We start from the raw sequence: 7,706 nt of genomic DNA on the forward strand, positions 1-7,706 counted from the left end.
AATGGGTGGATATCTGTCCTGGTTCCAGTTAGGACAGAGTTAATTTTTCCTCATAGTAGCTGGTAGGGTGCTATGTTTTGGATTAGGATGAGAAGAGCGCTGATAACATGCTGATGTTTTAATTGTTGCAGAGCAGTGTTTACTCCAGGCCAAGGACTTTTCGGCTTCTCGCTCTGTCCTGCCAGCGAGCAGGCTGGGGGTGCAGCAGGAGCTGGGAGGGGACAGACCCAGGACAGCTGACCCAAACTGGCCAAAGGGGTATTCCATACCATCTGACGTCATGCTAAACAATATATAGGGGTGGCTGGCCGGGGTGGGGGGCCGGCTGCTCGGGGATAGGCTGGGCATCGGTCAGCGGGTGGTGAGCAATTGCATTGTGCATCACTTGTTTTCTTACACATTATTATTATTAATACTATTATCATTATCACTATTATTATTATTATTGTTATTATTATTTTCCTGTCTTAATAAACTGTCTTTATCTCAACTCACCGGCTTCACTTTCCCGTTTCTCTCCCCCATCCCAGAGAGGGAGGGGGGAGGGTGAGCGAACGGCTGTGTGGTGTTTAGCTGCCAGCCGGGTTAAACCACAACAGATGCCCATCTATAAGAAGGGTCGTAAGGAAGACCCAGGGAACTATAGGCCCATCAGCCTAGACCCTAGACCCACAACTGAAAAGAGACTGGCTCCATCCTCTCAACACCCTCCCCTCAGATACTGATATACATTAATGAGGTCTCCCCTCAGTCTTCTCTTTTCCAGGATAAACATGCCCAGTTCTCTCAGCCTGTCCTTTTACGACAGTTGCTCCAGTCCTCTTGTTAGTGTTGGGGAGAATCGAATGGATGTTTTACTAATGTCTCTTAGGTGATGGGACATACAGTATAATTAAGCATTGCCAAATGTACTTACATTATCAATTAATCTATGTACACTGGAAACTTAGGGAGTACACTGAACATTTAAAGGAATCGTTGAAGGGGAACCCTGGGAGGGAACAGGTACAACCTGACCTTGGATAAGGGCCTGGAAATGCTGAAATGAGTTGAAGCAGAACCAAGGAGCGGAGGGAGCATGCGTCGAGTGAGAAAGGTGAAAAGTTTAGCGGAGAGGAAGACTCCTTACTTCATCTGGACGACCACCTGGACGACCACCAGAGTGCGCCACGCATGTGCAAAGGGGAGGGGAGCTAATTAGAATGAAATGCGAGGCTGATGTTACCACCTGTAATGAATATGTATACCTGACGCAATGTTGAATGTATAAATAATGGCTGGGAAGTAACGGGACTCGAAGCCAGATTTGGGCACCTGCCCCGGCTTCCAGCGCTGAATAAAGCACCTTCATATAATCACTTGGTGGTTATGTGGTTGCTACGCTAACATTTTGGCGACCCAGATGGGACTGCGTGGGCACTGCTGAGGCGGATCGTGTCTCGGTTTCGCTCCAGCCGGCACCGAGGGATTCTCGGGGAGCAGTCGACCACGACCGACCTCCGCTGCTCACGACGTACCACTGGAGTGGTAAGCAAAGGTGCTTTCAACTTGGGTATTCGGTACCGATTTGGCTGGGAAAGCCTGCCGGTCAGACGCGGCGAAAGCCACGCTCGGTTGGGCAGGGAGCTCCCGGGGTAAGCCTAGGCGCCGTCCGTTAGACAGAGCGAAAGCTCTGCAGGTTCGGCATTGGTGGTTTGGTATTGGTAATTGTATTGGTTTGTGCTGAAGGGTCAGCACCTGGTATTATTGGTATGTAGTAAGCACGCTGCTGCTCCGGCAGCTTCTGGGAAAGCGTGCTGCTGCTCCGGCAGCTTCTGGGTGAGCACGCTGCTGCTCCGGCAGCTTTTGGGAAAGCGTGCTGCTGCTCCGGCAGCTTTGGGAGAGCACGCTGCTGCTCCGGCAGCTTTTGGGAAAGCGTGCTGCTGCTCCGGCAGCTTCTGGGAGAGCACGCTGCTGCTCCGGCAGCTTTTGGGAAAGCGTGCTGCTGCTCCGGCAGCTTCTGGGAGAGCACGCTGCTGCTCCGGCAGCTTTTGGGAAAGCGTGCTGCTGCTCCGGCAGCTTCTGGGAGAGCACGCTGCTGCTCCGGCAGCTTTTGGGAGAGTGTGCTGCTGCTCCGGCAGCTTCTGGGAGAGTGTGCTGCTGCTCCGGCAGCTTTTGGGTTTGTATCATAAGCTCAAAATGAAAAAGATTAAAGGAATTCTGGGAAAAGATGTACCTATCCCACGGACATCCCCGCTGGGGTGTTTGCTAGCACACTGGAAAGAGGGAGGTTTTGGTCAAGAAATGCGGAAAGGAAAGCTGATTGATTATTGTAATATTTGGTGGCCACAGTATAAACTAGAGGACCAAGAAACTTGGCCTGAGAATGGAACATTGCAATATAATACAATTTTACAATTGATGCTATTTTGCAAGCGGGAAGGAAAATATGATGAACTGCCGTATGTGGAATTATTCTTTTATTTGCGCCGAAAGCCTGAATGGCAGCATGCTTGTGGAATAATGGTGCTTGAGGTTTCAACTGAGGAACGTTGTTGTGCATGTACTAAGGAGGGACGCTGTATACAGCATCAGGCAATAGAGAATAATAAGTATTATGGGGAAATGAATAATGGAAATATTGATTTGGAAGTTGCGCCGTCGGCTCCGCCGGAAGAGCCAGGACAGGGAGGGAAAAGAGAAAAGGAAGATAGCAGTAGTGATGGAGAATCCCCGACTTTAGCCTCCCCTGTGTCACATAGGACCCGGCAACAGCGAAGGGCAGGAGAAACTATAAATGAACAGGGAGGGAAAATAATCGCTCCCCTCAGGCAAGGAGTGGGGACAGAAGGACCGGTATATGTTAAGGTGCCTTTTTCGGCTGGGGATTTAATGATATGGAAACAAGCAGCCGGCACCTACAGGGAAAACCCAGATAAAGTAGCTAGGGTAATGAAAATGATAATTAAAACCCAAAATCCCAATTGGGATGATCTCCAGGTGATCCTGGATACTTTGATGGACTCGACAGAAAAAGACATGGTATTGCGGGCAGCCAGAGAGAGAGCCCGAGAAGATATACGAAATGGATTAGTGCTTGGAAATCTAGATCAAAACTTCCCCACTGAGGATCCCCAATTGGATTATAACACAGGGGATGGAATAAGGAGGCTGAAGAGATATCAAGATTGGGTACAAGTCGGGGTACAGAATGCCATGCCCCGGACCATAAATTGGTCAAAATTGTATAATGTCAGGCAAGAAAAAGCGGAATCACCTTCCGCCTTTTTAGAGAGATTGAAAGAAACTGCTAAGAAATATACAGATTTAGACGTAGAGACTGAGCAAGCTAAAGCTCAATTAGCACTCATTTTCCTGGGACAAGCCCAAGAGGATATTAGGAAGAAATTGCAAAAGTTGGAAGGTGCAGATTTGAGAAATTTGGATAGGCTGTTGGAAATAACCTGGAAAGTGTATAATAACAGGGAAAAGGAAACGACAAAAAGGCAACAACAGAACTTATTAGCAGTAATTCAAGGGAGAGAACATGCAGGATTAAGGGGCAGGGGAAGGAGGAAATACGGCCGTTCTTACAACCCCTTGATTTACGGTTTGGAGGTAAAGAAATTACGCATGAATTTTTATATGTACCAGAATGCCCTATTCCTCTTTTGGGACGGGATTTGCTAACTAAACTAAACGCTACCATAATGTTTGAAGATGGAGAATTGATTATGAGAATCCCGGAATCAAAAGTGGGACAAATATTAATGATTAAAGAGAAGGCTGTTCCTCATATCCCAAAAGAGGTAGAAAATGCAGTAATGCCTGCAATTTGGGAAACGGACGTGCCTGGAAAATCAAAAGTAGCCCAGCCAGTAAAAATTGAACTTAAGGAAGGGGCCCGACCGGTACGGATTAAACAGTACCCATTGAAGCTAGAAGCTAGGCTAGGAATAGTAAAGATTATAGATAAATTTCTTAGCTACCACATTCTGGAGGAATGCAAATCTGAATATAATACCCCAATTTTCCCAGTAAAGAAACCTAATGGGGAATACAGGCTAGTGCAGGACCTTAGGGCAATAAACGAAATAACAAAAGATATTCACCCAGTGGTGGCTAATCCTTATACATTGTTAACATCTGTAAAAGAGAAATATAAGTGGTTTACGGTAATTGATTTAAAAGATGCCTTCTTCTGCATACCCATTGACAAGGATAGTAGAAAACTCTTTGCTTTTGAATGGGAAAATCCACGGAACGGACGGAAGATGCAACTGACCTGGACAAGATTGCCTCAAGGATTCAAGAATAGCCCGACCCTCTTCGGCGGTCAACTAGCTAAAGAAATAGAAGATTGGATTAACCAAGGACAAATTCAGGTACCAAAGGATCGATACCTGCTGTTACAATATGTGGACGATATATTAATAGCTACCGAAGGAGAGTCAGAATGTATTCAGGTAACTATTGATATTTTGAATCAATTGGGACTAAATGGGTACAAGGTTTCTAAACAAAAGGCACAAATCGCGTGCACAACAGTAATTTATTTGGGATGTGAAATTTCTCAAGGACAAAGAAAATTGGGAGTTAACCGAATACAAGCTATTTGCGAAATCCCCGAGCCGCGAAATTTGCACGAACTACGGGCTTTCCTAGGTATGGCCGGGTGGTGCAGACTGTGGGTAATGGACTATGGACTCATAGCAAAGCCCCTCTATGAAACCCAAAAGGCCTGTACGTTTACCTGGGGAAAGCCACAACAAGAGGCCTTTAAGAAATTAAAGGAAGCCCTGATAAAGGCGCCTGCCTTGGGCTTGCCGGTCTTACCAAAGGACTTCCAGCTGTTTGTGCATGAGAGACAAGGATTGGCGTTAAGAGTACTGACCCAGCGACTTGGGAGCTGGAAAAGACCTGTGGGGTATTTTTCTAAACAATTGGATGCGGTAAGCGCTGGATGGCCCTCGTGTTTAAGGGCCGTGACAGCCACAGTCCTTTTAATACAGGAAGCCAGGAAGCTCACATTAGGGAAACGAATTGAGGTGTTCATGCCACATATGGTGACTACGGTATTGGAGCAAAAGGGGGGCCACTGGCTATCGCCCAGCCGAACGATGAAATATCAAGCTATACTAACTGAGCAAGATGATGTAATCTTAAGAACTACTAACTTATTGAACCCAGCAGTGTTTCTAGGAACAACTACGGAGGAAGGAGACCTCAGTCATGATTGCGTGGAGATCATCGAACATACCTATGCCAGCAGAACAGACTTAAAGGATCAGCCTCTGGAGAGACCAGATTGGGAACTTTTCACGGATGGAAGCAGCTTTGTGGAAAATGGGACTCGTTATGCAGGATACGCGGTAACAACATCAAAGGTAGTGATTGAGGCAAATTCCCTACCTCCGGGGACTTCAGCCCAACGAGCAGAAATAGTTGCCCTGACATGAGCCCTGGAACTAAGCGAGGGTAAGAACGTGAATATTTGGACAGATTCAAAATATGCATTCGGGGTAGTTCATGTACATGGGGCATTATGGAAAGAAAGGGGAATGCTATCCTCACAAGGGACTAATATAAAATACCAGGAAGAAATATTGAAATTAATAACAGCTGTACAGAAACCCCAACAGGTGGCCATAATGCATTGTAAAGCCCATCAAGGAGGGGCGTCAGAGATTGCAGAAGGTAACAGACTGGCAGATTTGACGGCCCGGAAGGTTGCGCGTGAAGTATGGAAAGCAATGGCTCTAATTCCATCGAAGGTAGGCCTCTCTTGTTTTAAATTACCTAAAGACCCAAAGTATTCAGCAGAAGACGAGAGACTTGCAAATTTGATGAAGGCCCAGAAGAATCCTGACGGATGGTATGTGACTGCGACAGGACAACTTATAGTGCCTCCTATAGTAATGCGAGAAATCTTACAAATAAAACATAATGAATGTCACTGGGGTGCAGGAGCAATGGTGACCTATTTGAAACGAGGTGTCATCTCGGTACACATGTTAACAATGGCAAAGTCAGTAATGTCAAAATGTGAGCTTTGCTTAAAGAATAATCCGGTAGCAAGGAAACATGCTGAGATGGGAAGAACTAGAGCTGGGATAGAGCCTGGAGATTACTGGCAAATAGACTTCGTAGAACTGCCTAAAGCAAGAGGTTATAAATACCTATTGGTAGGGGTTGATACTTTTTCAGGATGGCCGGAGGCCCTTCCCTGTCGCACCAACCAAGCAAAGGAAACGGTAAAATGGTTACTACAGGAAATAATCCCTAGATTTGGTGTACCATTGGGTATTTCTTCAGACAGGGGACCACATTTCATTGCCAATGTGGTTAAGGAGGTTAGTAGGTTACTGGGAATCACCCAGAACACCCTATCCCACTTACTCCACCCCCATCCTATAATACTAGCGTTAACAAGCAGGCATAGAGGAATCAATAAGATAGTAGACTAACGAAGATGCGTTAAGATTATACTTACTAATCTCTATATCAAGTTATACTCACTAACCTCTACTAACCTGATTCAACCTAATAGTAATGAAAATACTTGCTCTTGGTATGAGTGAAGTATTTTCAAAGGGGGGAAATGTTAGTGTTGGGGAGAATCGAATGGATGTTTTACTAATGTCTCTTAGGTGATGGGACATACAGTATAATTAAGCATTGCCAAATGTACTTACATTATCAATTAATCTATGTACACTGGAAACTTAGGGAGTACACTGAACATTTAAAGGAATCGTTGAAGGGGAACCCTGGAAGGGAACAGGTACAACCTGACCTTGGATAAGGGCCTGGAAATGCTGAAATGAGTTGAAGCAGAACCAAGGAGCGGAGGGAGCATGCGTCGAGTGAGAAAGGTGAAAAGTTTAGCGGAGAGGAAGACTCCTTACTTCATCTGGACGACCACCTGGACGACCACCAGAGTGCGCCACGCATGTGCAAAGGGGAGGGGAGCTAATTAGAATGAAATGCGAGGCTGATGTTACCACCTGTAATGAATATGTATACCTTACGCAATGTTGAATGTATAAATAATGGCTGGGAAGTAACGGGACTCGAAGCCAGATTTGGGCACCTGCCCCGGCTTCCAGCGCTGAATAAAGCACCTTCATATAATCACTTGGTGGTTATGTGGTTGCTACGCTAACACTCTAATCACCTTAGTAGCCCTCCTCTGGACTCTCTCCAGTAGTTCCATGTCCCTCTTGTACTAGGGAGCCCAGAACTGAACACAATGCTCCAGGTGTGGCCTCACCAGGGCTGAGTAGAGGGGGAGGATCACCTCCCTTGACCTGCTGGCAACACTCTGCCGAATGCACCCCAGGATACCATTGGCCTTCTTGGCCACAAGGGCACATTACTGACTCATGGTCAGCCTGCTGTCCACCAGGACTCCCCGGGGTCTCTCTCTGCAGAGCTGCTCTCCAGCAGGTCAGCCCTCAGCTTGTACTGGTGCATGGGGTTATTCCTCCCTAGGTGCAGGACCCTGCACTTGCCCTTGTTGAACTTCACGAGGTTCCTCTCGGCCCAACCCTCCAGCCTGTCAAAGTCCCTCTGAATGGCAGAACAGCCCTCTGGGGTATCAGACACTCCTTGCGCTTTGTGCCATCAGCAAACCTGCTGAGGGTGCACTCCGTTCCATCATCCGGGTCATTGATGAATAGGTTGAACAACACTGGACCCAGTACTGACTCCTGAGGGACACCAAT

General features: G+C 46.7%; 1 long non-coding RNA gene across 1 annotated transcript; it reads left to right on the forward strand.

Moving 5' to 3' along the window:
- Positions 1-1,257: 1,257 nt before the first annotated feature.
- On the forward strand, positions 1,258-7,117 carry LOC310888834. The gene is made up of 2 exons (XR_014576198.1): positions 1,258-2,040; positions 2,102-7,117. It is a non-coding gene; the product is annotated as an uncharacterized lncRNA (long non-coding RNA).
- Positions 7,118-7,706: the final 589 nt, after the last annotated feature.

Source organism: Anser anser (assembly GCF_964211835.1).
Source record: "Anser anser genome assembly, contig: SUPER_W_unloc_10, whole genome shotgun sequence".
Taxonomy (NCBI): domain Eukaryota; kingdom Metazoa; phylum Chordata; class Aves; order Anseriformes; family Anatidae; genus Anser; species Anser anser.